This window comes from Fistularia commersonii, unplaced genomic scaffold (assembly GCF_037954325.1).
Source record: "Fistularia commersonii isolate RoL2024-O1a breed Wild unplaced genomic scaffold, RoL_Fcom_v1.0 HiC_scaffold_51, whole genome shotgun sequence".
Taxonomy (NCBI): Eukaryota; Metazoa; Chordata; class Actinopteri; order Syngnathiformes; family Fistulariidae; genus Fistularia; species Fistularia commersonii.
In genome coordinates this window covers 90,001-97,500 of record NW_028234009.1, presented here as the reverse complement: position 1 = coordinate 97,500, position 7,500 = coordinate 90,001, and positions in this window count along the sequence as shown.

Here is a 7,500-nt window from a genome sequence, read left to right as displayed (position 1 = left end):
TATATCGATACCGATGTGCTTTTCACCTCATTGCTGAGTGGATTTATAAACAGGAACACCGAAACAGCTCCTTTCAGCTTCACGGCAGAAACGCCCCTGGTAATCCATGGAGTACCAGGGGAAAGCCTGTAAAATAAGCCCATACACACTTCTAACATGGCCTTTATCACCCTGTTACTGCATTACGATGACACCCATTTGCTTTTGATCTCATTGTCTGCCAACGTACGGAAAAAGCGGGGGGGCATTAAGGGGGGAGAGAGAGAGACATGGAGATTTTCTCAGCCTCTCATTCTTTTTTTTTTTTTTTTTTTAATTGAACATAAATAGTACACGCAAATGTACAAATAAACATGGCAAGGTAGAACTGAATGTCAATGAAACAACCAGGCATGAAGAAGAAAAGGACATAAGGACATTCGTTCTGTATGTAATCAGAAGTTAATAGTGTTAACGGTTTGTGAGAAATTTACATTGCTAGACAAAAAAAGAAATTAAAAGGAAATAATTAAATAAATAGATAGACCAATGAAATTAAAACCGAAAAAAAAAAATGCAAGGGGAATACGACATGTAATTAAGTTGGCGATTCACAAGGAATCTCAGACATCAAACTGTATATTTTTTGTTGTTTATATATAAACATATATAAACAAACATATATTGTTTGTTGTTTATTTTTGGGATATATTGAGGAATATTTAATGGAAAGGAGTCACAATCGCTTTTTGACAATGTCGAAGTGTATAGGTGGCTATAGAATTTAAAGTTTTCATTGGAAATGATAGCCTCATCTGTAATTTCCTTGTTGTTAAGACGGGCTTCCGCTTTGCTCCGCTCCTCCTCTCCTCCGCTCTTCCGCTCCGGGCCCTGGAACTCCCGATCCGCGGGACTTCGGTGAATTCCGGGCCAGTTTTTTTGCTCTTCTGCTCTCCTCCCCTCCTCCGCTTCTTCGCTCCCCCGCTTTGGACCCTGGAACTCTTGAACAGGGCCGGGCTTCTGCCCTCCGCCTCTCCTCTGCTCATCCGCTCCAGGCCCTGGCACTCCCTGTGATCCAGTCATTCGCATGTGCGTGCCCGGAGGTCCGGGAGCTCCACTCAAACGTCCGGGGGGGGTAAGGGTAAGGGGTCCTGTCCCTCTCCCCCCCTCCTCGCCGCCTCTGAGAAGAGAAACATCTCCTCCACTCCTCCGCTCCTCCGCTGCGGAACCAGGTATTACCGATCCGCCGGACTCAGGCGAATTGCAGAAAGGGGTTTTGCCGTCCTCCGCTCCTCCGCTCCTCCGTTTCGGGCCCTGGAACTCCCGAACCGCTGGACACAAGCGAATCACGGTCCGGGCTTCTGCTCTCCTCCGCTCCTCACCTCATCCGCTCCAGGCCCTGGTACTCCGTGTCCGCGGGAACCCCCCCCAACCCACAAAAACAAACTCTCACACACACACAAACACACGCACACACACACACACACACACACACACAAACACACAAACACACACAGACACACCTGAACTCATCATAGCTGTGCTAATAGCATTGGCCGAAACGTTTCCACAACCAAACCAACATTAGCTCATCCACTCATTCACATATGTGTGTGCCCAGAGGTCCGGGAGCTCCAGTCATAAGTCCGGGTGATCTATGTCCGGAGAAGGCTCACATTAGCCGCTCTAAGGGGTCCTGCTGCCCCCCAGCTTCCCGGCCTTTGAGAAGAGACACATAACTCCGCTCTTCCGCTTCTCCGCTATGGGCCCTGGTACTCCCGATCCTCCGAACTCAGGTGAATTGCGTGACGTGCTTCTGCTCTACTATAAGCCCCTACACACTTCGAACACGGCTGTTATCACCCTGTTACTGCATTTCAATGACACCCATTTGCTTTCGATCTCAGTGTCTGCCACCGTACGGAAAAAGCGGGGGGGTGGGGGGTGGGGGGGCATAAGCGCATTCGTGCTGTAAGTAATCAGAAGTTAATAGTGTTAACGGTTTGCGAGAAATTTTTAATGCTAGACAAAAAAAGAAAATTAAAAGGATATAATTAAATAAATAGATAGAAAAATAAAATTAAAAACGAAAAAAAAAAAATTGTGAGGGGAATATAACATGTAATTAAGTTGGCGGTTCACAGGGAATCTCAGACATCAAACTGTTTTTAATTGAACATAAATAGTACACCCAAATATACAAATGTACAAATAAACATAGCAAGGTAGAACTGAATGTCAATGAAACAACCAGGCATGAGGAAGCAACGGACATGAGGACATTTGTTCTGTATGTAATGAGAAGTTAATAGTGTTACAGGTTTGTGAGAAATTTACAGTGCTAGACAAAAAACGAAATTAAAAGGAAATAATTAGATAAATAGATAGACAAATGAAATTAAAACCAAAAAAAAAAAATGCAAGGGGAATACGACATGTAATTAAGTTGGCGATTCACAAGGAATCTCAGACATCAAACTGTATATTTTTTGTTGTTTATATATAAACATATATAAACAAACATATATTGTTTGTTGTTTATTTTTGGGATATATTGAGGAATATTTAATGGAAAGGAGTCACAATCGCTTTTTGACAATGTCGAAGTGTATACGTGGCTATAGAATTTAAAGTTTTCATTAGAAATTATAGCCTCATCTGTAATTTCCTTGTTGTTAAGACGGGCTTAGCTTTGCTCCGCTCCTCCTCTCCTCCGCTCCTCCGCTCTTCCACTCCGGGCCCTGGAACTCCCGATCCGCGGGACTTCGGTGAATTCCGGGCCAGTTTTTTGCTCTTCTGCTCTCCTCCCCTCCTCCGCTTCTTCGCTCCCCCGCTTTGGACCCTGGAACTCTTGAACAGGGCCGGGCTTCTGCCCTCCGCCTCTCCTCTGCTCATCCGCTCCAGGCCCTGGCACTCCCTGTGATCCAGTCATTCGCATGTGCGTGCCCGGAGGTCCGGGAGCTCCACTCAAACGTCCGGGGGGGATAAGGGTAAGGGGTCCTGCCCCCCCCCCCTCGCCGCCTCTGAGAAGAGAAACATCTCCTCCACTCCTCCGCTCATCCGCTGCGGAACCAGGTACTACCGATCCGCCGGACTCAGGCGAATTGCAGAAAGGGGTTTTGCTGTCCTCCGCTCCTCCGCTCCTCCGCTCCTCCGCTCCTCCGCTCCTCCGTTTCGGGCCCTGGAACTCCCGAACCGCTGGACACAAGCGAATCACGGTCCGGGCTTCTGCTCTCCTCCGCTCCTCACCTCATCCGCTCCAGGCCCTGGTACTCCGTGTCCGCGGGAACCCCCCCCAACCCACAAAAACAAACTCTCACACACACACAAACACACGCACACACACACACACACACACACACACACACACAAACACACAAACACACACAGACACACCTGAACTCATCATCGCTGTGCTGATAGCATTGGCCGAAACGTATCCACAACCAAACCAACATTAGCTCATCCAGTCATTCACATATGTGTGTGCCCAGAGGTCCGGGAGCTCCAGTCATAACTCCGGGTGATCTCTGTCCGGAGTAGGCTCACCTTAGCCGGTCTAAGGGGTCCTGCTGCCCCCCAGCTTCCCCGCCTTTGAGAAGAGACACATAACTCCGCTCTTCCGCTTCTCCGCTATGGGCCCTGGTACTCCCGATCCTCCGAACTCAGGTGAATTGCGTGACGTGCTTCTGCTCTCCTATAAGCCCCTACACACTTCGAACACGGCTGTTATCACCCTGTTACTGCATTTCAATGACACCCATTTGCTTTCGATCTCAGTGTCTGCCTCCGTACGGAAAAAGCGGGATGGGTGGGGGGGCATAAGCGCAATCGTGGTGTAAGTAATCAGAAGTTAATAGTGTTAACGGTTTGCGAGAAATTTTTAATGCTAGACAAAAAAAGAAAATTAGAAGGATATAATTAAATAAATAGATAGAAAAATAAAATTAAAAACGAAAAAAAAAAATTGTGAGGGGAATATAACATGTAATTAAGTTGGCGGTTCACAAGGAATCTCAGACATCAAACTGTTTTTAATTGAACATAAATAGTACACCCAAATATACAAATGTACAAATAAACATAGCAAGGTAGAACTGAATGTCAATGAAACAACCAGGGATGAGGAAGCAACGGACATCAGGACATTTGTTCTGTATGTAATGAGAAGTTAATAGTGTTACAGGTTTGTGAGAAATTTACAGTGCGAGACAAAAAAAGAAATTAAAAGGAAGTAATTAAATCAATAGATAGACAAATAAGAAATTAAAACGAAAAAAAAAAAAAAAAATTGCAAGGGGAATGTAACATGTAATCAAGTTGTTTTTTTTGTTTTGTTTTTTTTTTTTACCAAAAAAAAAAGGAACCTCGGACATGGGTAACTATATTTTTTAGTTTTTGGATTTTTCCATAAGTTTTAAGGATTTTTTTTTTTTTTTTTTATATTTCAAAATCGTTTATTAAGACATTAAAATTTGGGGAGCATTTTTGCATTCTGTTCTTGTGAATGAAGAACTTGGCCAGGCCTAAAAGAACATTGACACAGAGTTCATCTGTTATGTTGCTTATAAGTAAACAGAATGTTATATCATCTTTTGAGAAGGAAACTGGTGACGATGGAATGAGAAGGAGAAAAAATATATGGTCAGTGGTTTCAATGTTGTCTTCACAAAATGTACAAATATTATCTTCAAAATTAAAGCGTACCCTCGATAATTCCTTAGATGGGTAGATGTCAGTCATAATTTTGAAGTGGGTCTCTTTTGCCTTGGGGGTATGGGTAGAGTCAGATACATAGTTCGCAGCGTGGCAATCGATTCCTCATCAAATTTATTTAAAATATCCTTTTTTTTTTTTTTGACGTCCAGGGAATAAGTTTCCTGTGAAACATTTCCTAATAAAGGAGTTGCCGCGCTTTCTGTCCACAATTGAGATTCCCTGGAGTGATAGTCGGGGTAACTGTGGTTGTACGGTTCGGTGCGTCATTATATTTTTGGTCAGGAATACAAATTGTCGAGGCAGTGCGTTTCGTAACTTTAGCAACTCTAATATGGGAGGCTTGAATCTGTGTGTAGTACAGAACTGCTCATTGTCCAGAGGACTGCCAGTGTCATCCATCAAGTCAATTATCGACCATATACCTTTCTCAAAGCATTCCTTGTAAAACAGAGGTTTGTTGCCATGCAGTACATATCGATTGTTCCAAACTATTATACTGTGTGGTGAGAAATTGTGTACGTATATCATTTTCCAGTATAATAATATTTGTTTATGGAACTCTGAACATTTGACAGGAATCTTGTTGATATCCAAGTCAGAGATAAGCAGAAGACTCAGGCCGCCGACTTTGTTGAATAAGTAGTTTGGAGTACAATACCAGAAAGAACGATGAGGTTTGATCCAGGATTTCAACCAGTTCACCTTCAATGTCCCATTCAAGCAGTCCGACTCTATCACTTTCAGCCCTCCTTCACTTGTTTCTTTCACCATATGTGATTTTTCTTAGATGGTGTGGTCTGTTCCTCCAGATAAAGTTGAAATTGATTTGGTTAACAGATTTTACGAGTTGATTTGGAGCAGCATTGGAATACGCTGGGTATATACATCTGGATAAACACATCCATTTTAGTCAAATATATCCGGCCTAATATTGATAAATCTCTCTGGAGCCATATATTAGAATTAAGCTTTACTTTGATTCAGTTTAGATTCAATGTTCCTGGATTGATTTAACGTTTGGTCCTTGGATAGGAAAATGCTCAAGTATTTTATTTCTGATTTCATAGAAACATCGCTGATTTCCTTTAGTGGCGAGTCATGCAGCGCAAGAAGTTTGCATTTCTTTAAGTTTAATGACAATCCTGAAGCCTTGGAGAATGTTTTGGTTGTTTTCGGCACTTATTGGGACTTGATGTTCATTTTTCAAAACTAAGGTTGTGTCATCTGCCAGCAGGCTAATAACAATTTCAGTCCCCAGCACGTCTAACTTTTGGATATCGTTGCTCTTTTCAACATAAACGGCTAGCATTTCGGTAGCAATTATAAATAAATAGGGTGAGATGGGGCAACCTTGGGGGATTCCCACATCAACATGGAAGCTCGGAGTGGTGCCGCTTGGCAGGGTGACACAGCTATGAATATTCTCATAGAGCCCACGGATCACATTCCTGAATATTTAACCAAATCCAAAATGTTCGAGCGTTGCTATGATAAATGGATGTTCGACCGAGTCAAAGGCTTTAGAAAAGTCCAAGAAGGATATGCGGCCATTATCTTCAATGCGATACGCCTCTAAACCCATCGCTCGCCCCGACTCGGGGAATCCTAGAGCCTACTTGCACCCCCGCCCTAACTTAACTCCCTCACTCGTGGAGCTCCCTGAGCTCCACACATCCCGGAGCATCACGCCGACTCATTCACATTTGAATGATTGTCTTTATTTTATGTCCGCTAGATAGAGGCATCCGCACATGCGCATCAGTGGAGCTTCAGGCCGGCTGAGGCATGGACTGAAAATCATAAAGACATGTGTGATGAGCTAAAAGGAAGATAAGCATATTTTTATAATAAATGTAAGAAAGAGAGGGTAATGCAGCCTCAGGGCGGCACTGGCCCGTGTCTCTCCAAGCCTGCCTTTGGGGGGGGGGGGGGCACGGAGCAGTGTCTCCCTGTGCCGGTCCCAAGCCCGGATAAATGCAGAGGGTTGCGTCAGGAGGGGCATCCGGCGTAAAACGTTTGCCAAAACCAAACATGCGAGTCAACCATAACTATACCATACCGGATGGGTCGCGGACCGGGTTAACAACGACCGCCATTGGTACTGATGACCTACAGGGTACTAATGGAAATCGGGCTACTGTGGGTCGAAGAACAAGAAGAAGAAGAAGAGGAGGAGTGCGTGTTCGGAAGCAGAGAGAGAGGAGGAAAGGAAAGAGCCTGGGACTGAGAGTAGGGACTTTGAATATTGGGACTATGACAGGAAAAGGTAGAGAGTTGATGGACACGATGCAGAGAAGGAAGCTGGATATACTGTGTGTCCAGGAGACCAGGTGGAAGGGTAGTAAGGCTAGAAGCTTAGGAGCAGGCTTTAAGTTATACTATTATGGTGCTGACAAGAAGAGAAATGGAGTAGGAGTCATCTTGAAGGAGGAGTTTGTAAGGAACGTCCTAGAGGTGAAAAGAATGTCAGATAGACTTATGAGTCTGAAATTGGAAATTGAAGGTGTGATGCTCAGTGTTGTTAGTGGCTATGCGCCACAGGTGGGATGTGAACCTGAAGAGAAGGAGAAGTTCTGGAATGAGTTGGATGAAGTGATGCAGAATATTCCCAGAAATGAGAGAGTGGTAATTGGTGCAGACTTCAATGGACATGTTGGTGAAGGCAATAGAGGGGATGAAGAAGTGATGGGCAGATATGGTATCCAGGATAGGAATGCAGAGGGACAGATGGTGGTAGATTTTGCAAAAGGGATGGAAATGGGTGTAGTGAATACCTTTTTCCAGAAAAAACAGGAACATAGG